The sequence below is a fragment of the Oncorhynchus nerka genome, unplaced genomic scaffold (genome assembly GCF_034236695.1).
Source record: "Oncorhynchus nerka isolate Pitt River unplaced genomic scaffold, Oner_Uvic_2.0 unplaced_scaffold_788, whole genome shotgun sequence".
NCBI lineage: Eukaryota > Metazoa > Chordata > Actinopteri > Salmoniformes > Salmonidae > Oncorhynchus > Oncorhynchus nerka.
This window is the reverse complement of record NW_027040447.1, coordinates 58,664-85,953: the sequence shown is the minus strand read 5'-3', so window position 1 is coordinate 85,953 and position 27,290 is coordinate 58,664. Positions and strand designations below refer to the sequence as shown.

General features: G+C 49.6%; 2 pseudogenes; both read right to left on the bottom strand.

Annotated features, from left to right (window-relative positions):
- Positions 1-4,878: 4,878 nt before the first annotated feature.
- LOC135571077 (uncharacterized) lies at positions 4,879-8,354 on the bottom strand (annotated as a pseudogene).
- The window catches only part of LOC135571083 (palmitoyltransferase ZDHHC7-like), a 54,075-nt pseudogene continuing 33,226 nt past the window's right edge, over positions 6,442-27,290 (bottom strand).

The window sequence follows — 27,290 nt, the reverse complement described above, 5'->3', positions numbered from 1 at the left end:
GGCTGAGGGGGAAACAAAATGGTGGACTGAATTAGCCTTCATCATGAGGGAGGTCAGGAGGGCTGAGGGGGAAACAAAATGGTGGACTGAATTAGCCTTCATCATGAGGGAGGTCAGGAGGGCTGAGGGGGAAACAAAATGGTGGACTGAATTAGCCTTCATCATGAGGAGGTCAGGAGGGCTGAGGGGGAAACAAAATGGTGGACTGAATTAGCCTTCATCATGAGGGAGGTCAGGAGGGCTGAGGGGGAAACAAAATGGTGGACTGAATTAGCCTTCATCATGAGGGAGGTCAGGAGGGCTGAGGGGGAAACAAAATGGTGGACTGAATTAGCCTTCATCATGAGGGAGGTCAGGAGGGCTGAGGGGGAAACAAAATGGTGGACTGAATTAGCCTTCATCATGAGGGAGGTCAGGAGGGCTGAGGGGGAAAACAAAATGGTGGACTGAATTAGCCTTCATCATGAGGGAGGTCAGGAGGGCTGAGGGGGAAAACAAAATGGTGGACTGAATTAGCCTTCATCATGAGGGAGGTCAGGAGGGCTGAGGGGGAAAACAAAATGGTGGACTGAATTAGCCTTCATCATGAGGGAGGTCAGGAGGGCTGAGGGGGAAACAAAATGGTGGACTGAATTAGCCTTCATCATGAGGGAGGTCAGGAGGGCTGAGGGGGAAACAAAATGGTGGACTGAATTAGCCTTCATCATGAGGGAGGTCAGGAGGGCTGAGGGGGAAACAAAATGGTGGACTGAATTAGCCTTCATCATGAGGGAGGTCAGGAGGGCTGAGGGGGAAACAAAATGGTGGACTGAATTAGCCTTCATCATGAGGGAGGTCAGGAGGGCTGAGGGGGAAACAAAATGGTGGACTGAATTAGCCTTCATCATGAGGGAGGTCAGGAGGGCTGAGGGGGAAACAAAATGGTGGACTGAATTAGCCTTCATCATGAGGGAGGTCAGGAGGGCTGAGGGGGAAACAAAATGGTGGACTGAATTAGCCTTCATCATGAGGGAGGTCAGGAGGGCTGAGGGGGAAACAAAATGGTGGACTGAATTAGCCTTCATCATGAGGGGAGGTCAGGAGGGCTGAGGGGGAAACAAAATGGTGGACTGAATTAGCCTTCATCATGAGGGAGGTCAGGAGGGCTGAGGGGGAAACACAAAATGGTGGACTGAATTAGCCTTCATCATGAGGGAGGTCAGGAGGGCTGAGGGGGAAACAAAATGGTGGACTGAATTAGCCTTCATCATGAGGGAGGTCAGGAGGGCTGAGGGGGAAACAAAATGGTGGACTGAATTAGCCTTCATCATGAGGGAGGTCAGGAGGGCTGAGGGGGAAACAAAATGGTGGACTGAATTAGCCTTCATCATGAGGGAGGTCAGGAGGGCTGAGGGGGAAACAAAATGGTGGACTGAATTAGCCTTCATCATGAGGGAGGTCAGGAGGGCTGAGGGGGAAACAAAATGGTGGACTGAATTAGCCTTCATCATGAGGGAGGTCAGGAGGGCTGAGGGGGAAACAAAATGGTGGACTGAATTAGCCTTCATCATGAGGGAGGTCAGGAGGGCTGAGGGGGAAACAAAATGGTGGACTGAATTAGCCTTCATCATGAGGGAGGTCAGGAGGGCTGAGGGGGAAACAAAATGGTGGACTGAATTAGCCTTCATCATGAGGGAGGTCAGGAGGGGGAAACAAAATGGTGGACTGAATTAGCCTTCATCATGAGGGAGGTCAGGAGGGCTGGGGGGGAAACAAAATGGTGGACTGAATTAGCCTTCATCATGAGGGGAGGTCAGGAGGGCTGAGGGGGAAACAAAATGGTGGACTGAATTAGCCTTCATCATGAGGGAGGTCAGGAGGGCTGAGGGGGAAACAAAATGGTGGACTGAATTAGCCTTCATCATGAGGGAGGTCAGGAGGGCTGAGGGGGAAACAAAATGGTGGACTGAATTAGCCTTCATCATGAGGGAGGTCAGGAGGGCTGAGGGGGAAACAAAATGGTGGACTGAATTAGCCTTCATCATGAGGGAGGTCAGGATGGTGGGGCTGAGGGGGAAACAAAATGGTGGACTGAATTAGCCTTCATCATGAGGGAGGTCAGGAGGGCTGAGGGGGAAACAAAATGGTGGACTGAATTAGCCTTCATCATGAGGGAGGTCAGGAGGGCTGAGGGGGAAACAAAATGGTGGACTGAATTAGCCTTCATCATGAGGGAGGTCAGGAGGGCTGAGGGGGAAACAAAATGGTGGACTGAATTAGCCTTCATCATGAGGGAGGTCAGGAGGGCTGAGGGGGAAACAAAATGGTGGACTGAATTAGCCTTCATCATGAGGGAGGTCAGGAGGGGGAAACAAAATGGTGGACTGAATTAGCCTTCATCATGAGGGAGGTCAGGAGGGCTGAGGGGGAAACAAAATGGTGGACTGAATTAGCCTTCATCATGAGGGAGGTCAGGAGGGCTGAGGGGGAAACAAAATGGTGGACTGAATTAGCCTTCATCATGAGGGAGGTCAGGAGGGCTGAGGGGGAAACTGAAAATGGTGGACTGACCATTAGCCTTCATCATGAGGGAGGTCAGGAGGGCTGAGGGGGAAACAAAATGGTGGACTGAATTAGCCTTCATCATGAGGGAGGTCCTGTTGAGGGCTGAGGGGGAAACAAAATGGTGGACTGAATTAGCCTTCATCATGAGGGAGGTCAGGAGGGCTGTTGGGGGAAACAAAATGGTGGACTGAATTAGCCTTCATCATGAGGGAGGTCAGGAGGGCTGAGGGGGAAACAAAATGGTGGACTGAATTAGCCTTCATCATGAGGGAGGTCAGGAGGGCTGAGGGGGAAACAAAATGGTGGACTGAATTAGCCTTCATCATGAGGAGGTCAGGAGGGCTGAGGGGGAAACAAAATGGTGGACTGAATTAGCCTTCATCATGAGGGAGGTCAGGAGGGCTGAGGGGAAACAAAATGGTGGACTGAATTAGCCTTCATCATGAGGGAGGTCAGGAGGGCTGAGGGGGAAACAAAATGGTGGACTGAATTAGCCTTCATCATGAGGGACAGGTGGACAGGAGGGCTGAGGGGGAAACAAAATGGTGGACTGAATTAGCTTCATCATGAGGGGGAGGTCAGGAGGGCTGAGGGGGAAACAAAATGGTGGACTGAATTAGCCTTCATCATGAGGGAGGTCAGAGGGCTGAGGGGGAAACAAAAGGTGGACAGAGCTTCCTGGGGGGAAACAAAATGGTGGACTGAATTAGCCTTCATCACGAGGGAGGTCAGGAGGGCTGAGGGGGAAAACAAAATGGTGGACTGAATTAGCCTTCATCACGAGGGAGGTCAGGAGGGCTGAGGGGGAAACAAAATGGTGGACTGAATTAGCCTTCATCATGAGGGAGGTCAGGAGGGCTGAGGGGGAAACAAAATGGTGGACTGAATTAGCCTTCATCACGAGGGAGGTCAGGAGGGCTGAGGGGGAAACAAAATGGTGGACTGAATTAGCCTTCATCATGAGGGAGGTCAGGAGGGGGAAACAAAATGGTGGACTGAATTAGCCTTCATCATGAGGGAGGTCAGGAGGGCTGAGGGGGAAACAAAATGGTGGACTGACCCATTAGCCTTCATCATGATGAGGGAGGTCAGGAGGGCTGAGGGGGAAACAAAATGGTGGACTGAATTAGCCTTCATCATGAGGGGAGGTCAGGAGGGCTGAGGGGGAAACAAAATGGTGGACTGAATTAGCCTTCATCATGAGGAGGTCAGGAGAAACAAAATGGTGGACTGAGCCTTCATCATGAGGGGGGGAGGGGGAAACAAAATGGTGGACTGAATTAGCCTTCATCACGAGGGAGGTCAGGAGGGCTGAGGGGGGAAAACAAAATGGTGGACTGAATTAGCCTTCATCATGAGGGAGGTCAGGAGGGCCCAGGGGGAAAACAAAATGGTGGGACTGAATTAGCCTTCATCACTGAGGGAGGTCAGGAGGGCTGAGGGGGAAAACAAAATGGTGGACTGAATTAGCCTTCATCACGAGGGAGGTCAGGAGGGCTGAGGGGGAAACAAAATGGTGGACTGAATTAGCCTTCATCATGAGGGAGGTCAGGAGGGCTGAGGGGGAAAACAAAATGGTGGACTGAATTAGCCTTCATCACGAGGGAGGTCAGGAGGGCTGAGGGGGAAACAAAATGGTGGACTGAATTAGCCTTCATCATGAGGGAGGTCAGGAGGGGGAAACAAAATGGTGGACTGAATTAGCCTTCATCAGTTGTAAAAAAGACTGTCACTACAAGCTTCCTGTTGGTTGACAGACCCATTGCATTTTATTAAAGACTGTCACTACAAGCTTCCTGTTGGTTGACAGACCCAATGTCACTACAAGCTTCCTGTTGGTTGACAGACCCATTGTCACTACAAGCTTCCTGTTGGTTGACAGACCCATTGTCACTACAAGCTTCCTGTTGGTTGACAGACCCATTGTCACTACAAGCTTCCTGTTGGTTGACAGACCCATTGTCACTACAAGCTTCCTATTGGTTGACAGACCCACTGTCACTACAAGCTTCCTATTGGTTGACAGACCCAATGTCACTACAAGCTTCCTATTGGTTGACAGACCCATCGCTTCACCAATGAAGATTTGATTAAAGGCTGTGACAGACCCAACTGTTGGCTCCCTAAATAAGCTTCCTGTTGGTTGCAGACCCTGTCCTAGGGCTCCTGTTGGTCTGACAAAGTAGTGCACTACAAGCTTCCTGTTAGGGAATAGGGTGCACTACAAGCTTCCTGTTGGGACAAACGTCCAAAGCTCCAAGTGTTGGGAAACACTGTCACTACAAGCTTCCTGGGGACAGACCCAATGTCACTACAAGGGTCTGGGAAACATTGTCAAAGGCTTCCTGTTGGGAAACCCATTCCCAATGAAGGGGGGCTTCCTGTCTGGGAAACATTGTCAAAGGGGGGCTTGGGGTCTGGGAAGACATTGGTAAAGGGGGGACAGGACTTCCTGTCTGGGAAACATTGGTAAAGGGGGGACAGGACTTGGGGTCTGGGAAACATTGGTAAAGGAGGGACAGGACTTGGGGTCTGGGAAACATTGGTAAAGGGGGGACTTGGTTGAAACATTAGTAAAGGGGGACTTGGGGTCTGGGAAACATTGGTAAAGGGGGGGACTTGGGGTCTGGGAAACATTGGTAAAGGGGGGACAGGACTTGGGGTCTGGGAAACATTGGTAAAGGGAGGGACAGGACTTGGGGGTCTGGGAAACATTGGTAAAGGGGGGACAGGACTTGGGGTCTGGGAAACATTAGTAAAGGGGGACTTGGGAAACACTGTAAAGGGGGGGACTTCCTGTTGGGAAACACTGGTAAAGGGGGGACTTGGGAAACACTGGTAAAGGGGGGCTTGGGGTCTGGGAAACATTGGTAAAGGGGGGACTTGGGGTCTGGGAAACATTGGTAAAGGGGGACAGGACTTGGGGTCTGGGAAACATTGGTAAAGGGGGGACAGGACTTGGGGTCTGGGAAACATTGGTAAAGGGGGACTGGGAAACACTGGTAAAGGGAGGACTTGGGAAACACTGGTAAAGGGGGGACTTGGGAAACACTGGTAAAGGGGGACTTGGGAAACACTGGTAAGGGGGACTTGGGAAACACTGGTAAAGCTTCCTGTTGGGGGGACTTGGGAAACACTGGTAAAGGGGGGACTTGGGAAACACTGGTAAAGCTTCCTGGGGGACTTGGGAAACACTGGTGAAAGGGGGGACTTGGGAAACACTGGTAAAGGGGGCTTGGGACAGTCACCAATGAAGATTTGAAACACTGGTAAAAAGGGGGGACTTGGGAAACACTGGTAAAGGGGGACTTGGGAAACACTGGTAAATTGGGGGGACTTGGGAAACACTGGTAAAGGGGGGACTTGGGAAACACTGGTAAAGGGGGACTTGGGAAACACTGGTAAAGGGGGGGGGACTTGGGAAACACTGGTAAAGGGGGGACTTGGGAAACACTGGTAAAGGGGGGACTTGGGAAACACTGGTAAAGGGGGGACTTGGGAAACACTGGTAAAGGGGGGACTTGGGAAACACTGGTAAGGGGGGGGGACTTGGGAAACACTGGTAAAGGGGGGACTTGGGAAACACTGGTAAGGGGGGGGACTTGGGAAACACTGGTAAAGGGGGACTTGGGAAACACTGGTAAAGGGGGGACTTGGGAAACACTGGTAAGGGGGGACTTGGGAAACACTGGTAAAGGGGGGACTTGGGAAACACTGGTAAAGGGGGACTTGGGAAACACTGGTAAAGGGGGGGACTTGGGAAACACTGGTAAAGGGGGGACTTGGGAAACACTGGTAAAGGGGGGGGACTTGGGAAACACTGGTAAAGGGGGGGACTTGGGAAACACTGGTAAAGGGGGGGACTTGGGAAACACTGGTAAAGGGGGGGACTTGGGAAACACTGTAGCAGCTCCTAACCAAGGAGGAAAAACAACCAATGAGACAAAATACAAAGAATCAACAAAAATACATTTTTCAGCGTTTCGGATTTGCTCAATTCTGGTAGAACCTCCCCCGAACGTCATTTCACCCCTGTCCTGTCTGTCCATTGGGTGTCCTAGACAAGTCCTGGAGTGTAGTTAACTCAGAACGTCATTTCACCCCTGTCCTGTCTGTCCATTGGGTGTCCTAGACAAATCCTGTTTAACGTCCAATCACAACTCAGTGTCTTCAGAGCAGAACAATGATTGTGAGTGACACCTCGACAGTTCCATACTGCAGGTTCTTCATCAAAAAGACAGAAGAGGAGCTCCTTAAAAAAGCAAACTGGCTGACTGGCTGACTGGCTGGCTGGCTGACTGATTGACTGGCTGATTGACTGGCTGGCTGGCTGACTGGCTGGCTGACTGATTGACTGACTGACTGGCTGGCTGGCTGATTGACTGGCTGATTGACTGGCTGGCTGGCTGATTGACTGACTGATTGACTGGCTGGCTGGCTGACTGATTGACTGGCTGATTGACTGGCTGATTGACTGACTGACTGGCTGGCTGGCTGATTGACTGGCTGATTGACTGGCTGGCTGGCTGATTGACTGGCTGATTGACTGGCTGGCTGGCTGACTGATTGACTGGCTGATTGACTGGCTGGCTGGCTGACTGGCTGGCTGACTGATTGACTGATTGACTGACTGACTGATTGACTGACTGACTGACTGGCTGGCTGACTGGCTGATTGACTGACTGGCTGGCTGGCTGACTGACTGATTGACTGACTGGCTGACTGGCTGACTGGCTGACTGGCTGGCTGGCTGACTGACTGAATGGGACTCACAGCAGAGGAGGGCAGGCTGGTCTCTCCCTGTCCCAGAACAGTGGCAGTTGAGCGATCACTATCAAACACAAAAGGATTAGCGGCCAAGGGTTCAGCTTGAGATTCAGCCCCAGTCTCTCTGTGTGGAGGACTGACCCAGATACAGACCCAGATAAAGCCCTAGTCTCGCTGTGTGGACAGACTGACCCAGATACAGACTCATATTCAGCCCTAGTCTCTGTGTGTAGAGGACTGACCCAGATACAGACCCAGATAAAGCCCTAGTCTCTCTGTGTGGAGGACTGACCCAGATACAGACCCAGATAAAGCCCTAGTCTGTGTGGAGGACAGACCCAGACCCATATTTAGCCCTAGTCTCTCTGTGTAGAGGACTGACCCAGATACAGACCCAGAAGCATATTCAGCCCTAGTCTCACTGTGTGGACAGACTGACCCAGATACAAAACCATATTCAGCCCTAGTCTCTCTGTGTGGACAGACTGACCCAGATACAGACCCATATTCAGCCCTAGTCTCTCTGTGTAGAGGACAGGCCCAGAAACATATTCAGCCCTAGTCTCGCTGTGTGGACAGACTGACCCAGATAAAGCCCTAGTCTCGCTGTGTGGACAGACTGACCCATATTCAGCCCTAGTCTCTCTGTGTGTAGGACAGACCCAGATAAAGCCCTAGTCTCTCTGTGTGGAGGACAGACCCAGATAAAGCCCTACTCTCTCTGTGTGGACACTCTGACCCAGATAAAGCCCTAGTCTCTCTATGTGGACAGACAGACCCAGATAAAGCCCTAGTCTCTCTGTGTGGAGGACAGACCCAGATAAAGCCCTAGTCTCTCTGTGTGGAGGACAGACCCAGATACAGGTCTCCCTGTCAGTGGGGTGGAGACAGCCATGCTGGAAGCACTTTTTCTAAGGGCAGAGAGTCAGGGACTTCAGGGGAGCCCCTGTAGTGTGTATGGGGGGGTACAGCTGTTCTACATTACGTAGGTCACAGATCACACCCCCATCCTATCAGTCCAGAGGTACCACCAGAACCCCCATGATGTGTTCAACGGTCCAGAGAGGTCCGGGGGTATCAGACGGTCCAGAGAGGTCCGGGGTACCAGACGGTCCGGGAGTATCAGACGGTCCAGAGAGGTCCGGGGGTACCAGACGGTCCAGAGAGGTCCGGGGGTATCAGACGGTCCAGAGAGGTCCGGGGTACCAGACAGTCCAGAGGTATCAGACGGTCCAGAGAGGTCCGGGGTATCAGACGGTCCAGAGAGGTCCGGGGGTACCAGACGGTCCAGAGAGGTCCGGGGGTATCAGACGGTGAAGAGCTGTGTTTGGCTGCTCAGCCCTCAGACAGAGAACTCCACACCACTACGGCGTGTACGTGTCATCAGTAGGCGCCGCAGACGCAGGCCGGTGAATGGGTTGAACCAGAGGAAGGAGGGCGGGCCTCCGAACACGGCCTTCATCCCCTCCCAGCGCACACGCCGCTCCCACGTCGGCTTCTCATTCTTCAGACGCTCGATCTCCTGGGAGATGAAACAGACACCGACAGACAGACACAGACAACAGACAGACACTTTAGTCAACACACTATTTTAATGAAACCGTGCTACTGCTGCCTCAACTAGGTCGATTCAGGACAGACATTTTGTTCTGATTTGTTCATGGATATCAGGGGAAAAGTCCAGTGAAGGAGATTGGACCAGAATGATCTGTAGTCCAGTCAGACTAGGAGATGACTCAGGGACCAGAATGATCTGTAGTCCAGTCAGACTAGGAGATGACTCAGGGACCAGAATGATCTAGTCCAGTCAGACTAGAGATGACTCAGGGACCAGAATGAGAGTCCAGTCAGACTAGGAGATGACTCAGGGACCAGAATGATCTGTAGTCCAGTCAGACTAGGAGATGACTCAGGGACCAGAATGATCTGTAGTCCAGTCAGACTAGGAGATCAGACCAGAATGGAGTCAGACTAGAGATGACTCAGGGACCAGAATGATCTGTAGTCCAGTCAGACTAGGAGATGACTCAGGGACCAGAATGATCTGTAGTCCAGTCAGACTAGGAGATGACTCTGGTCTGAGTCATCTCCTATTACAGGGGCTGAGTCACTGGCTTACTAGGCTCTTCCATACCGTCCCTAGGAGGGGTGCGTCACTTGAGTGAGTTGAGTCACTGATGTGATCTTCCTGTCTGCTGGTGCCCCCTTGGGTTGTGCCCATGGCGGAGATCTTTGTGGGCTATACTCGGCCTTGTCTCAGGATGGTAAGTTGGTGGTTGAAGATATCCCTCTAGTGGTGTGGGGGCTGTGCTTTGGCAAAGTGAGTGGGGTTATATCCTTCCTGTTTGGCCCTGTACGGGGGTGTCATCGGATGGGGCCACAGTGTCTCCTGACCCCTCCTGTCTCAGCCTCCAGTATTTATGCTGCAGTAGTTTGTGTCGGGGGGCTAGGGTCAGTTTGTTATATCTGGAGTATATCTGGAGTACTTCTCCTGTCCTATCCGGTGTCCTGTGTGAATTTAAGTATGCTCTCTCTAATTCTCTCTTTCTCTCTCTCTCTCGGAGGACCTGAGCCCTAGGACCATGCCTCAGGACTACCTGACATGATGACTCCTTGCTGTCCCCAGTCCACCTGGCCGTGCTGCTGCTCCAGTTTCAACTGTTCTGCCTTATTATTATTGGATCATGCTGGTCATTTATGAACATTTGAACACTTGCTTCTGTGCCTGAGCTACAGGCAGTTAGATTTGGGTATGTCGGAAATTGCACAAAGTAGGGGGAGCTGTAAGAGGTTTCAAACTCAGTTCTTCACAATTCCTGACATTTGATTTAGAAATTCCCTGTCTTAGGTCAGTTAGAATCCCCACTTTATTTTAAGAATGTGAAATGTCAGAATAATAGTAGAGAGAATGATTTATTTCAGCTTTTATTTCTTTCATCACATTCCCAGTGGGTCAGAAGTTTACATACACTCAATTAGTATTTGGTAGCGTTGCCTTTAAATTGTTTAACTTGGGTCAAATGTTTCAGGTAGCCTTCCACAAGCTTCACACAATAAGTTGGGTGAATTTTGGCCCATTCCTCCTGACAGAGCTGGTGTAACTGAGTCAGGTTTGTAGGCCTCCTTGTTCGCACACGCTTTTTCAGTTCTGCCCACACATTTTCAATAGGATTGAGGTCAGGGCTTTGTGATGGCCACTCCAATACCTTGACTTTGTTGTCCTTAAGCCATTTTTCCACAACTTTGAAGTATGCTTGGGGTCATTGTCCATTTGGAAGACCCATTTTACCAAGCTTTAACTTCCTGACTGATGTCTTGAGATGTTGATTCAATATATCCACATAATTTTCCTTCTCATGAGGTCATCTATTTTGTGAAGTGCACCAGTCCCTCCTGCAGCAAAGCACCCCCACAACATGATGCTGCCACCCCCGTGCTTCATGGTTGGGATGGTGTTCTTCGGCTCGCAAGCTTCCCCCTATTTCCTCCAAACATGATGATGGTCATTATGGCCAAACAGTTCTATGTTTGTTTCATCAGATCAGAGGACATTTCTCCAAGAAGTACTATCTTTGTCCCCATGTGCAGTTGCAAACCGTAGTCTGGCTTTTTTATGGCGGTTTTGGAGCAGTGGCTTCTTCCTTGCTGAGTGGCCTTTCAGGTTATGTTGATATAGGACTCGTTTTACTGTGGATATAGATACTTTTGTACCTGTTTCCTCCAGCATCTTCACAAGGTCCTTTGCTGCTGTTCTGGGATTGATTTGCACTTTATGCACCAAAGTACGTTCATCTCTAGGAGACAGAATGCGTCTTCTTCCTGAGCGGTATGACGGCTGCTTGGTCCCATGGTGTTTATACTTGCGTACTATTGTTTGTACAGATGAACGTGGTATCTTCAGGTGTTTGGAAAATGCTCCCAAAGATGAACCAGAGGTCTTGGCTGATTTCTTTTGATTTTCCAATGATGTCAAGCAAAGAGGCACTGAGTTTGAAGCTAGGCCTTGAAATACATCCACTGGTACACCTCCAATTGATTCAAATGGATGTCAATTAGCCTATCAGAAGCTTCTAAAGCCATGACATAATTTTCTGGAATTTTCCAAGCTGTTTAAAGGCACAGTCAACTTAGTGTATGTAAACTCCTGACCCACTGGAATTGTGATACAGTGAATTATAAGTGAAATAATCTGTCTGTAAATAATTGGTGGAACAATGACTTGTGTCATGCACAAAGTAGATGTCCTAACCGACTTGCCAAAACTATAGTTTGTTAACAAGAAATGTGTGGAGTGGTTGAAAAACGAGTTTTAATGAGTCCAACCTAAGTGTATGTAAACTTCCGACTTCAACTGTACTTGTCCATTTACTTTCGATACGTACGTACATTTAAAACCAAATACCTTTACTCAAGTAGTATTTTACTGGGTGACTTTCACTCTAGTATTTTACCAGGTGACTTTTACTCAAGTAGTATTTTACCTGGGTGACTTTCACTTTTACTCAAGTAGTAGTTTACCTGGGTGACTTTCACTTTTACTCAAGTAATATTTTACCAGGTGACTTTTACTCAAGTAGTATTTTACTGGGTGACTTTCACTCAAGTAGTATTTTGCTGGGTGACTTTTACTCAAGTAGTATTTTACTGGGTGACTTTTACTCAAGTAGTATTTCACTGGGTGACTTTTACTCAAGTAGTATTTCACTGGGTGACTTTCACTTTTACTTGATTCATTATCTATTAAAGTATCTTTACTTTTACTCAAGTATGACAAGTATGACAATTGAGAGCTTTTTCCACCACTGCAGGCTGGACGGTGTCAGTAATAATGTGTTAACCTTGACACTTCCTTTAAGTGGTGACGACCACAGAGCTTGGTGCCTCACCGTCTCGTCGTTGCAGATGGAGTGTATCTGCGTTCCGAACATCACCACGGTGAAGGTGAGGAAGAGGAAGGCCTCCAGACAGAGGAAGATCATCAGCATCACCGCCACTGGCGGAGAGAAGTCGGTGCATTCTGGGAGATGGATTTGTGGGAGAGGAGAGAGGGTCATTATTTTGACAGAGGAGAGAAGTGTCATTATTTTGTCAGAGGAGGAGATTATTTTGACAGAGGAGGAGAGGGGTGTCATTATTTTGTCAGAGGAGGAGAGGGGTGTCATTATTTTTGTCAGAGGAGGAGAGGGGTGTCATTATTTTCAGAGGAGGAGAGGGGTGTCATTATTTTGTCATTAGAGGAGGAGAGAGGTGTCATTATTTTGACAGAGGAGGAGAGGGGTGTCATTATTTTGTCAGAGGAGGAGAGGGGTGTCATTATTTTGTCAGAGGAGGAGAGGGGTGTCATTATTTTGTCAGAGGAGGAGAGGGGTGTCATTATTTTGTCAGAGGAGGAGAGGGGTGTCATTATTTTGTCAGAGGAGGAGAGGGGTGTCATTATTTTGTTGTCATTATTTTGAGGAGGAGAGGGGTGTCATTATTTTTGAGGGGTGTCATTATTTTGACAGAGGAGGAGAGGGGTGTCATTATTTTGACAGAGGAGGAGAGGGGTGTCTTTATTTTGACAGAGGAAGAGAGAGGTGTCATTATTTTGACAGAGGAGGAGAGGGGTGTCATTATTTTGTCAGAGGAGGAGAGGGGTGTCATTATTTTGACAGAGGAGGAGAGGGGTGTCATTATTTTTTGTCAGAGGAGGAGAGGGGTGTCTCTGATCATAAAGGTTCTATTAACATTTAAAAGCATTTCAAATCAAATGTATCATCATCATCATCATCATCATTATCATCAATCTTCATCATCATCATCATCATCATTATTTTCATCATCATCATCATCCTCATCATCATCATCATCCTCATTATTTCATCATCATCATCCTCATTATTTCATCATCATATCCAAGATGGCGTAGCAGTCATGCATCTTTGTCTTCGTCTTGTCGCGTCCAGTGTATATATATTTTTTCTTCGCATTTATTTAAAAAATATTTTTTAAACCTCAACTTCAACATACTCTCCTGCAACGCACCTCACCCAATGTGGTATAGATCTGCTATTTTCTTTACTTTAGAACCGGAATCCCCAACAGAAGCTAGCCAGCTAACTAGCTAGTAGTCAGCTAGCCACTGCTCGCGGTCATAAGCTAACCTTTAGCCCGGACAACTCCTGCCAGTCTGCACAGCGCGATTCAACCCAGAGCATACTGGACTCTTTTTCCCCCACATATACTGATACCTACCGCAAGCTCTGAACCTTCTCATCTGGATCATCACAGCTAGCTAGCGGCTATCCAAGGGCTACCCCCTGGCTAACGTCTCTGTTCCGAAGAAAGCAACAATTAGCCTGGAGCTAGCCTGTGCTAGGCCCATCCCCCAGTAAGCTGAAGAGGTCCATCAGCCACTTGGGATACAATACCTATTTTGCCAATTGGCCTGGACCCTTTTATTACACGGAGCCCTGCCGATCCGTCACGACTGGTCTGTCGATGTAACCACACGAGGGGGCTACAACTGACTCTTCCATGCATAAGGCTCTTCTGCGAGTCTGCTAGCCCCGGCCCACAAGCTGTCTGAATCACCGTGTCTCCAGCTCGCCTAGCTACTCACTAGACCCCATGATCACTCGGCTACGCACGCCTCTCCCTTTTAATATGCCTTGTCCATCGCTGTTTTGGTTAGTGATTACGGTCTTATTTCACTGTAAAGCCTCCAGCCCTACTCAATATGCCTCAGCTAACCATTTTGTTCCACCTCCCACACATGCGGTGACCTCAACTGGTTTAAAAGGGGTCTCTAGAGACAATACCCCTCTCATCGTTACTCAATGCCTAGGTTTACCTCCACTGTATTCACATCCTACCATACCCTTGTCTGTACATTATGCCTTGAGTCTATTCTTCCGTGCCCAGAAACCTGCTCCTTTTACTCTCTGTTCCGAACGTACTAGACGACCAGTTTTTATAACCTTTAGCCCCACCCTCATCCTACTCCTCTGTTCCTCTGGTGATGTAGAGGTAAATCCAGGTCCTGCAGTGCCTAGCTCCACTCCTATTCCCCAGGGCTCTCTCTTTTGATGACTTATGTAATCGTAAAAGCCTTGGTTTCATGCATTTTAACATAAGAAGCCTCCTCAAGTTTGTTTTATTCACTGCTTTACCACACTCTGCCAACGCGGATGTCCTAGCTGTGTCTGAATCTTGGCTTAGGAAGGCCACCAAAAACCCTGACATTCCCATCCCTAACTATAACATTTTTCGACAAGATAGAAATGCGGTCATCCCCCTGTTCAAAGGGGGGACCCAAACTGCTACAGACCGACTCTATCCTACCCTGCCTTTCTAAGGTCTTCGAAAGCCAAGTCAACAAACAGATTACCGACCATTTCAAATCCCACCGTATCTTCTCCGTTATGCAATCTGGTTTCAGAGCTGGTCATGGGTGCACCTCAGCCACACCCTAAACGATATCATAAACGATATCATAACCGTCGATAAGAGACAATACTGCAGCTTTCGACTCTGTCAATCACAACATTCTTATCGGCAGACAACAGCCTTGGCTTCTCAAATGACTGCCTCGCCTGGTTCACCAACTACTTCTCAGATAGAGTTCAGTGTGTCAAATCGGAGGGCCTGTTGTCCAGACCTCTGGCAGTCTCTATGGGGGTGGCACAGGGTTCAATTCTCGGGTCGACTCTCTTCTCTGTATACATCAATGATGCCGCTCTTGCTGCTGGTGATTCTCTGATCCACCTCTAAGCAGACGACACCATCCTGTATAACTCTGGCCCTTCTTTGACACTGTGTTAATTAACAACCTCCAGACGAGCTTCAATGCCATACAACTCTCCTTCAGTGGCCTCCAACTGCTCTTAAACGCAAGTAAAACTAAATGCATGCTCTTCAACCGATCACTACCTGCACCTACCCGCCTGTCCAACATCACTACTCCGGACGGTTCCGACTTAGAATACGTGGACAACTACAAATACCTAGGTGTCTGGTTAGGCTGTAAACTCTCCTTCCAGACTCATACTAAACATCTCCAATCCAAAATGAAATCTAGAATCAGCTTCCTATTTCGCAACAAAGCATCCTTCAATCATGCTGCCAAACATACCCTCGTAAAACTGACCATACTACCAATCCTCGACTTTGGCGATGTCATTCACAAAATAGCCTCCAATACCCTACTCAATAAATTGGATGCAGTCTATCACAGTGCCATCCGTTTTGTCACCAAAGCACCATATACTACCCACCACTACTTCGCCACCATGGCCTATTTATTGCCTATTTACTTACTCTCTTATCCTACCTCATTTGCACATGCTGTATATATATTTACCTACTGTATTATTGACTGTATGTTTGTTTTACTCCATGTGTAACTCTGTGTTGTTGTTTGTGTCGAACTGCTTTGCTTTATCTCTATCTGCCATTACACTAAACGTAGAAACACAGTAGCCTACCACAGTGAATGTAACAGTAGCCTACCACAGTGAATGTAACAGTAGCCTACCACAGTGAATGTAGCAGTATACAGTAGCCTACCACAGTGAATGTAACAGTAGCCTACCACAGTGAATGTAACAGTAGCCTACCACAGTGAATGTAACAGTAGCCTACCACAGTGAATGTAACAGTAAACAGTAGCCTACCACAGTGAATGTAGCAGTAAACAGTAGCCTACCACAGTGAATGTAACAGTAAACAGTAGCCTACCACAGTGAATGTAGCAGTAAACAGTAGCCTACCACAGTGAATGTAACAGTAGCCTACCACAGTGAATGTAACAGTAGCCTACCACAGTGAATGTAGCAGTAAACAGTAGCCTACCACAGTGAATGTAACAGTAGCCTACCACAGTGAATGTAACAGTAGCCTACCACAGTGAATGTGTAAACAGTAGCCTACCACAGTGAATAGCAGTAAACAGTAGCCTACCACAGTGAATGTAACAGTAGCCTACCACAGTGAATGTAACAGTAGTCTACCACAGTGAATGTAACAGTAGCCTACCACAGTGAATGTAACAGTAGCCTACCACAGTGAATGTAACAGTAAACAGTAGTCTACCACAGTGAATGTAGAAGTAAACAGTAGCCTACCACAGTGAATGTAACAGTAAACAGTAGCCTACCACAGTGAATGTAACAGTAAACAGTAGCCTACCACAGTGAATGTAACAGTAGTCTACCACAGTGAATGTAACAGTAGTCTACCACAGTGAATGTAGCAGTAAACAGTAGCCTACCACAGTGAATGTAACAGTAGCCTACCACAGTGAATGTAACAGTAGCCTACCACAGTGAATGTAACAGTAAACAGTAGCCTACCACAGTGAATGTAACAGTAGCCTACCACAGTGAATGTAGCAGTAAACAGTAGCCTACCACAGTGAATGTAGCAGTAAACAGTAGCCTACCACAGTGAATGTAACAGTAAACAGTAGCCTACCACAGTGAATGTAACAGTAGCCTACCACAGTGAATGTAGCAGTAAACAGTAGCCTACCACAGTGAATGTAACAGTAGTCTACCACAGTGAATGTAACAGTAGTCTACCACAGTGAATGTAGAAGTAAACAGTAGCCTACCACAGTGAATGTAACAGTAGCCTACCACAGTGAATGTAACAGTAGTCTACCACAGTGAATGTAACAGTAGCCTACCACAGTGAATGTAACAGTAAACAGTAGTCTACCACAGTGAATGTAGAAGTAAACAGTAGTCTACCACAGTGAATGTAGCAGTAAACAGTAGCCTACCACAGTGAATGTAACAGTAGCCTACCACAGTGAATGTAACAGTAGCCTACCACAGTGAATGTAACAGTAGCCTACCACAGTGAATGTAACAGTAAACAGTAGCCTACCACAGTGAATGTAACAGTAGTCTACCACAGTGAATGTAACAGTAAACAGTAGCCTACCACAGTGAATGTAACAGTAGCCTACCACAGTGAATGTAACAGTAGCCTACCACAGTGAATGTAGAAGTAAACAGTAGCCTACCACAGTGAATGTAACAGTAGCCTACCACAGTGAATGTAACAGTAGCCTACCACAGTGAATGTAACAGTAAACAGTAGCCTACCACAGTGAATGTAGCAGTAGCCTACCACAGTGAATGTAAACAGTAGCCTACCACAGTGAATGTAGCAGTATACAGTAGCCTACCACAGTGAATGTAACAGTAAACAGTAGCCTACCACAGTGAATGTAACAGTAGGCTACCACAGTGAATGTAACAGTAAACAGTAGCCTACCACAGTGAATGTAACAGTAAACAGTAGCCTACCACAGTGAATGTAACAGTAAACAGTAGCCTACCATTCCACTGGTCATTGACACAGCTGTAGAACTGTAGGAAACTGAGGCAGAGGGCGTAGACCGAGATCAGAGCTATGTACATCTGAAGGGAGGAGAGAGGGAGGAGGAGAGACAGGAGGAGTGGGGAAGGAGAGAGGGAGGAGGAGAAACGGGAGGAGGAGAGACAGGAGGAGTGGGGAAGGAGAGAGGGAGGAGGAGAGACGGGAGGAGGAGAGACAGGAGGAGGGGGGAAGGAGAGAGGGAGGAGGAGAGACGGGAGGAGAGGGGGAAGGAGAGAGGGAGGAGGAGAGACGGGGAGAGAGAGAGAGGAGGAGGAGAGAGAGGAGGAGAGAGGGAAGAGGAGAAAGAGAGGGGGAGGAGAGAGGAAGGGGAGAGAGGGAGGAGGAGAGACAGGAGGAGAGGGGAAGGAGAGGGGAGGAGGAGAGACGGGAGGAGGAGGGATTTAGGAGAGTCAGAGAGAAAGGAGAGGGGAGGAGGAGAGACGGGAGGAGAGAGGAAGGAGAGAGGGAGGAGGAGAGACGGGAGAGAGGAAGGAGAGACGGGGGAGGAGGAGGAGACAGAGACGGGAGGAGAGGGGAATTATAGGGAGAGAGAAAGGAGAGGGTAATTATAGAGTCAGAGAAAGGAGAGAGGGAGGAGGAGAGACGGGAGGAGTGGGGAAGGACAGAGTGAGGAGGAGAGACGGGAGGAGGAGAGACGGGAGGAGGAGAGACGGGAGGAGGAGAGACGGGAGGAGGAGAAACGGGAGGAGAGAGGGTAATTATAGAGTCAGAGAAAGGAGAGGGGAGGAGGAGAGACAGGAGGAGTGGGGAAGGAGAGAGGGAGGAGGAGAGACGGGAGGAGAGAGGGTAATTATAGAGTCAGAGAAAGGAGAGGGGAGGAGGAGAGACGGGAGGAGAGAGGGTAATTATAGAGTCAGAGAAAGGAGAGAGGGAGGAAGAGAGGGGGAGGAGGGAGGACGGAGGTGGGGAAGGAGAGGAGGAGAGACAGGAGGAGTGGGGAAGGAGAGTGGGAGGAGAAGAGACGGGAGGAGAGGGGAAGGAGAGGGGAGGAAGAGAGACGGGAGGAGTGGGGAAGGAGAGGAGGAGAGACGGGAGGAGAGAGGGTAATTATAGAGTCAGAGAAAGGAGAGGGGAGGAGGAGAGACGGGAGGAGAGAGGAAGGAGAGAGGGAGGAGGAGAGACGGGAGGAGAGAGGAAGGAGAGAGGGGAAGGAGAGAGGGAGGAAGAGAGACGGGAGGAGTGGGGAAGGAGAGGAGGAGAGACGGGAGGAGAGAGGGTAATTATAGAGTCAGAGAAAGGAGAGGGATAGAGGAAGGAGGTAAAGAGATGAATGGAGAGGTGGGAGAGAGAGAGGGAACAGGAGAGAGTAGAAAGGGGAAAGTGAGCGGGGGGAGAGAGAGACAGAAAGAGAGGTGAGAGAGAAGAGAGAGAGAGAGAGAGAGGAGAGAGAGAAAAGAGAGAGAGAAGAGAGAGACAGAAAGAGAAAGGAGAGAGAGAGAGAGAGAGAGAGAGAGAGAGGTGGAGAGAGAGAGAGGTGGAGAGAGAGACAGAAAAGAGTGAAAGAGAGAGAGAGCGAAAGAGAGGTGGAGAGAGAGAGCGAAAGAGAGGTGGAGAGAGAGAGCGAAAGAGAGGTGGAGAGAGAGACAGAAAGAGAGGTGGAGAGAAAGAGAGAGAGAGACAGAAAGAGAGGTGGAGAGAGAGAGAGACAGAAAGAGAGGTGGAGAGAAAGAGAGAGAGAGACAGAAAGAGAGGTGGAGAGGAAGAGGGCGAGAGAGAAAACAGTTATTACCCACACAGATGCTGGGATAGATAAACATCACTTGCTGGACATTAATGTAAGCAATAGTCAGTCACCACAGCTCTCAGGATTCCCCCCTACAGGATTCCCCCTACACTGAGGTACGGTAGGACCTGACATAATGAGGTACAGTCAGGAAGGATCCCCCTACACTGAGGACCTGAAATAATGAGGTACAGTCAGGAAGGATCCCCTACACTGAGGACCTGACATAATGAGGTACAGTCAGGAAGGATCCCCCCTACACTGAGGACCTGACATAATGAGGTACAGTCAGGAAGGACTCCCCCTACACTGAGGACCTGACATAATGAGGTACAGTCAGGAAGGATCCCCCCTACACTGACACTGAGGACCTGAACATAATGAGGTACAGTCAGGAAGGATCCCCCTACACTGAGAGGTATGGAGGACCTGACATAATGAGGTACAGTCAGGAAGGATCCCCCTACACTGAGGACCTGACATAATGAGGTACAGTCAGGAAGGATCCCCCTACACTGAGGTACATGGTAGGATCCCCTGACATAATGAGGTACAGTCAGGAAGGATTCCCCCTACACTGAGGACCTGACATAATGAGGTACAGTCAGGAAGGATCCCCCCCTACACTGAGGTATGGTAGGACCTGACATAATGAGGTACAGTCAGGAAGGATCCCCCCTACACTGAGGTACAGTCAGGAAGGACCCCCCCTGACACTGAGGACCTGACATAATGAGGTACAGTCAGGAAGGATCCCCCCTACACTGAGGTACAGTCAGGAAGGATCCCCTACACTGAGGTACAGTCAGGAAGGACCCCCCCTAACACTGAGGACCTGACATAATGAGGTACAGTCAGGAAGGATCCCCCCCTACACTGAGGTACGGTAGGACCTGACATAATGAGGTACAGCCAGGAAGGATCCCCCTACACTGAGGTACAGTCAGGAAGGCTCCCCCCTACAGAGGTACGGTAGGACCTGACATAATGAGGTACAGTCAGGAAGGATCCCCCCTACACTGAGGACCTGACATAATGAGGTACAGTCAGGAAGGATCCCCCCTACACTGAGGTACAGTCAGGAAGGCTCCCCCCTACACTGAGGTACGGTAGGACCTGACATAATGAGGTACAGTCAGGAAGGATCCCCCCTACACTGAGGTATGGTAGGACCTGACATAATGAGGTACAGTCAGGAAGGATCCCCCTACACTGAGGTACGGTGACCTGACATAATGAGGTACAGTCAGGAAGGATCCCCCCCTACACTGAGGACCTGACATAATGAGGTACAGTCAGGAAGGATCCCCCTACACTGAGGACCTGAAATAATGAGGTACAGTCAGGAAGGACTCCCCCTACACTGAGGACCTGACATAATGAGGTACAGTCAGGAAGGATCCCCCCTACACTGAGGACCTGACATAATGAGGTACAGTCAGGAAGGACTCCCCCTACACTGAGGACCTGAAATAATGAGGTACAGTCAGGAAGGATCCCCCCTACACTGAGGTCTGGTAGGACCTGACATAATGAGGTACAGTCAGGAAGGATTCCCCCTACACTGAGGACCTGACATAATGAGGTACAGTCAGGAAGGATCCCCCCCTACACTGAGGTATGGTAGGACCTGACATAATGAGGTACAGTCAGGAAGGATCCCCCCTACACTGAGGACCTGACATAATGAGGTACAGTCAGGAAGGATTCCCCCTACACTGAGGTATGGTAGGACCTGACATAATGAGGTACAGTCAGGAAGGATCCCCCTACACTGAGGACCTGACATAATGAGGTACAGTCAGGAAGGATCCCCCCTACACTGAGGTACAGTCAGGAAGGACCCCCCCTAACACTGAGGACCTGACATAATGAGGTACAGTCAGGAAGGATCCCCCCCTACACTGAGGTACTAGGACCTGACATAATGAGGTACAGCCAGGAAGGATCCCCCTACACTGAGGTACAGTCAGGAAGGCTCCCCTACAGAGGTACGGTAGGACCTGACATAATGAGGTACAGTCAGGAAGGATCCCCCTACACTGAGGACCTGACATAATGAGGTACAGTCAGGAAGGATCCCCCCTACACTGAGGTACAGTCAGGAAGGCTCCCCCCTACACTGAGGTACGGTAGGACCTGACACTGAGGACCTGACATAATGAGGTACAGTCAGGAAGGATCCCCCCCCACTACCACTGAGGTACAGTCATGGTAGGACCTGACATAATGAGGTACAGTCAGGAAGGATCCCCCTACACTGAGGTATGGTTGACATAATGAGGTACAGTCAGGAAGGATCTCCCCCTACACTGAGGACCTGACATAATGAGGTACAGTCAGGAAGGATCCCCCTACACTGATGAGGTAGTCAGGAAGGATCCCCCTACACTGAGGAAGGACCTGACCTGACATAATGAGGTACAGTCAGGAAGGATCCCCCTACACTGAGGAGGACCTGACATAATGAGGTACAGTCAGGAAGGACACTGAGGACCTGACATAATGAGGTACAGTCAGGAAGGATCCCCCTACACTGAGGACCTGACATAATGAGGTACAGTCAGGAAGGATCCCCCTACACTGAGGACCTGACATAATGAGGTACAGTCAGGAAGGATCCCCCTACACTGAGGACCTGACATAATGAGGTACAGTCAGGAAGGATCCCCCCTACACTGAGGACCTGACATAATGAGGTACAGTCAGGAAGGATTCCCCCTACACTGAGGACCTGACATAATGAGGTACAGTCAGGAAGGATCCCCCCTACACTGAGGTATGGTAGGACCTGACATAATGAGGTACAGTCAGGAAGGATCCCCCCCTACACTGAGGACCTGACATAATGAGGTACAGTCAGGAAGGATCCCCCTACACTGAGGTACGGTAGGACCTGACATAATGAGGTACAGTCAGGAAGGATCCCCCTACACTGAGGTACGGTGACCTGACATAATGAGGTACAGTCAGGAAGGATCCCCCTACACTGAGGACCTGACATAATGAGGTACAGTCAGGAAGGATCCCCCCTACACTGAGGTACAGTCAGGAAGGACCCCCCCTAACACTGAGGACCTGACATAATGAGGTACAGTCAGGAAGGATCCCCCCTACACTGAGGTACGGTAGGACCTGACATAATGAGGTACAGCCAGGAAGGATCCCCCTACACTGAGGTACAGTCAGGAAGGTACAGAGGGTAGGACCTGACATAATGAGGTACAGTCAGGAAGGATCCCCCCTACACTGAGGACCTGACATAATGAGGTACAGTCAGGAAGGATCCCCCCTACACTGAGGTACAGTCAGGAAGGCTCCCCCCTACACTGAGGTACGGTAGGACCTGACATAATGAGGTACAGTCAGGAAGGATCCCCCTACACTGAGGTATGGTAGGACCTGACATAATGAGGTACAGTCAGGAAGGATCCCCCTACACTGAGGTACGGTAGGACCTGACATAATGAGGTACAGTCAGGAAGGATCCCCCTACACTGAGGACCTGACATAATGAGGTACAGTCAGGAAGGATCCCCTACACTGAGGTATGGAGGACCTGACATAATGAGGTACAGTCAGGAAGGATCCCCACTGAGGACCTGACATAATGAGGTACAGTCAGGAAGGATCCCCCCTACACTGAGGACCTGACATAATGAGGTACAGTCAGGAAGGACTCCCCCTACACTGAGGACCTGAAATAATGAGGTACAGTCAGGAAGGATCCCCCCTACACTGAGGTATGGTAGGACCTGACATAATGAGGTACAGTCAGGAAGGATCCCCCTACACTGAGGACCTGAAATAATGAGGTACAGTCAGGAAGGATCCCCCTACACTGAGGTATGGTAGGACCTGACATAATGAGGTACAGTCAGGAAGGATTCCCCCTACACTGAGGACCTGACATAATGAGGTACAGTCAGGAAGGATCCCCCTACACTGAGGTATGGTAGGACCTGACATAATGAGGTACAGTCAGGAAGGATCCCCCCCCCTACACTGGTATGGTAGGACCTGACATAATGAGGTACAGTCAGGAAGGATCCCCCTACACTGAGGTATGGTAGGACCTGACATAATGAGGTACAGTCAGGAAGGAAGGATCCCCCTGACACTGAAGGACACTGAGGACCTGACATAATGAGGTACAGTCAGGAAGGATCCCCTACACTGAGATACCTGAAATAATGAGGTACAGTCAGGAAGGATCCCCTACACTGAGGTACGGTAGGACCTGACATAATGAGGTACAGTCAGGAAGGATCCCCCTACACTGGAGGACCTGACATAATGAGGTACAGTCAGGAAGGATCCCCCTACACTGAGGACCTGACATAATGAGGTACAGTCAGGAAGGACCCCCTACACTGACCTGACATAATGAGGTACAGTCAGGAAGGATCCCCCTACACTGAGGACCTGAAATAATGAGGTACAGTCAGGAAGGATCCCCCCTACACTGAGGACCTGACATAATGAGGTACAGTCAGGAAGGACACTGACCTGACATAATGAGGTACAGTCAGGAAGGATCCCCCTACACTGAGGTATGGTAGGACCTGACATAATGAGGTACAGTCAGGAAGGATCCCCCTACACTGAGGACCTGACATAATGAGGTACAGTCAGGAAGGATCCCCCCTACACTGAGGTACAGTCAGGAAGGACCTGAGGTACGGTAGGACCCCTAACACTGAGGACCTGACATAATGAGGTACAGTCAGGAAGGATCCCCCTACACTGAGGTATGGTAGGACCTGACATAATGAGGTACAGTCAGGAAGGATCCCCACTACACTGAGGTACAGTCAGGAAGGCTCCCCCTACACGGTAGGACCTGACATAATGAGGTACAGTCAGGAAGGATCCCCCTACACTGAGGACCTGACATAATGAGGTACAGTCAGGAAGGATCCCCCCACCAGTCAGGAAGGCTCCCCCTACACTGAGGTACGGTAGGACCTGACATAATGAGGTACAGTCAGGAAGGATCCCCCTACACTGAGGTATGGTAGGACCTGACATAATGAGGTACAGTCAGGAAGGTACACTGAGGTAGGACCTGACATAATGAGGTACAGTCAGGAAGGATCCCCTACAAGGACCTGAAATAATGAGGTACAGTCAGGAAGGATCCCCCTACACTGAGGTATGGTAGGACCTGACATAATGAGGTACAGTCAGGAAGGATCCCCCCCTGAGGACCTGACTGAGGTACAGTCAGGAAGGATCCCCCTACACTGAGGAGGACCTGACATAATGAGGTACAGTCAGGAAGGATCCCCCTACACTGAGGACCTGACATAATGAGGTACAGTCAGGAAGGATCCCCCTACACTGAGGACCTGACATACATGAGGTACACTGAGGACCATAATGACATAATGAGGTACAGTCAGGAAGGATCCCCCTACACTGAGGACCTGACATAATGAGGTACAGTCAGGAAGGACTCCCCCTACACTGAGGACCTGAAATAATGAGGTACAGTCAGGAAGGATCCCCCCTACACTGAGGTATGGTAGGACCTGACATAATGAGGTACAGTCAGGAAGGATTCCCCCTACACTGAGGACCTGACATAATGAGGTACAGTCAGGAAGGATCCCCCTACACTGAGGTATGGTAGGACCTGACATAATGAGGTACAGTCAGGAAGGATCCCCCTACACTGAGGACCTGACATAATGAGGTACAGTCAGGAAGGATCCCCCCACTGTAGGACCACTGAGGTACAGTCAGGAAGGTGAGGACCTGACATAATGAGGTACAGTCAGGAAGGATCCCCCTACACTGAGGTACAGTCAGGAAGGATCCCCCTACACACTGACATAATGAGGTACAGAGGACCTGACATAATGAGGTACAGTCAGGAAGGATCCCCCTACACTGAGGTATGGTAGGACCTGACATAATGAGGTACAGTCAGGAAGGATCCCCCCTACACTGAGGTACAGTCAGGAAGGCTCCCCCACTGAGGACCATGAGGTACGGTAGGACCTGACATAATGAGGTACAGTCAGGAAGGATCCCCCTACACTGAGGACCTGACATAATGAGGACAGTCAGGAAGGATCCCCATACATGAGGTACAGTCAGGAAGGATCCCCCTACACTGAGGTATGGTAGGACCTGACATAATGAGGTACAGTCAGGAAGGATCCCCCTACACTGAGGTATGGAGGACCTGACATAATGAGGTACAGTCAGGAAGGATCCCCCCCTACACTGAGGTAGGACCTGACATAATGAGGTACAGTCAGGAAGGATCCCCCTACACTGACGTAGGACCTGACATAATGAGGTACAGTCAGGAAGGATCCCCTACACTGAGGACCTGAAATAATGAGGTACAGTCAGGAAGGATCCCCCCTACACTGAGGACCTGACATAATGAGGTACAGTCAGGAAGGATCCCCCCTACACTGAGGACCTGACATAATGAGGTACAGTCAGGAAGGATTCCCCCTACACTACGGAGGACCTGACATAATGAGGTACAGTCAGGAAGGATCCCCCCCTACACTGAGGTATGGTAGGACCTGACATAATGAGGTACAGTCAGGAAGGATCCCCCTACACTGAGGACCTGACATAATGAGGTACAGTCAGGAAGGATCCCCCTACACTGAGGTATGGTAGGACCTGACATAATGAGGTACAGTCAGGAAGGATCCCCCCTACACTGAGGACCTGACATAATGAGGTACAGTCAGGAAGGATCCCACTGAGGACCTGACATAATGAGGTACAGTCAGGAAGGACCCCCTGACACTGGAGGACCTGACATAATGAGGTACAGTCAGGAAGGATCCCCCTACACTGAGGTATGGTAGGACCTGACATAATGAGGTACAGTCAGGAAGGATCCCCTACACCTGAAATAATGAGGTACAGTCAGGAACTACACCCCGAAATAATGAGGTATGGTAGGACCTGACATAATGAGGTACAGTCAGGAAGGATCCCCCTACACACCTGACATAATGAGGTACAGTCAGGAAGGACCTGACATAATGAGGTACAGTCAGGAAGGATCCCCTACACTGAGGTACGGTAGGACCTGACATAATGAGGTACAGTCAGGAAGGATCCCCCTACACTGAGGTATGGTAGGACCTGACATAATGAGGTACAGTCAGGAAGGCCCCCTACACTGAGGTATGGTGACCTGACATAATGAGGTACAGTCAGGAAGGATCCCCCTACACTGAGGACCTGAAATAATGAGGTACAGTCAGGAAGGATCCCCTACACTGAGGTATGGTAGGACCTGACATAATGAGGTACAGTCAGGAAGGATTCCCCTACACTGAGGACCTGACATAATGAGGTACAGTCAGGAAGGATCCCCCCACTGAGGTATGGTAGGACCTGACATAATGATAATGAGGTACAGTCAGGAAGGATCCCCCTACACTGAGGTATGGTAGAACCTGACATAATGAGGTACAGTCAGGAAGGATCCCCCTACACTGAGGACCTGACATAATGAGGTACAGTCAGGAAGGATCCCCCTACACTGAGGTGATGGTCAGGAAGGACCTGAGGACACATAATGAGGTATGGTGACCTGACATAATGAGGTATTGTAGGACCTGGTAGGACATAATGAGGTACACATCAGGAAGGACTTGTAGGACCCCATAATACACTGTAGGACCTGACATAATGAGGTACAGTCAGGAAGGATTCCCCCTACACTGAGGACCTGAAATAATGAGGTACAGTCAGGAAGGATCCCCCTACACTGAGGATCCCCTACACTGTAGGACCTGACATAATGAGGTACAGTCAGGAAGGACACTGAGGACCTGACACAGTGAAGGATACACTGAGGTATGGTAGAACCTGACATAAT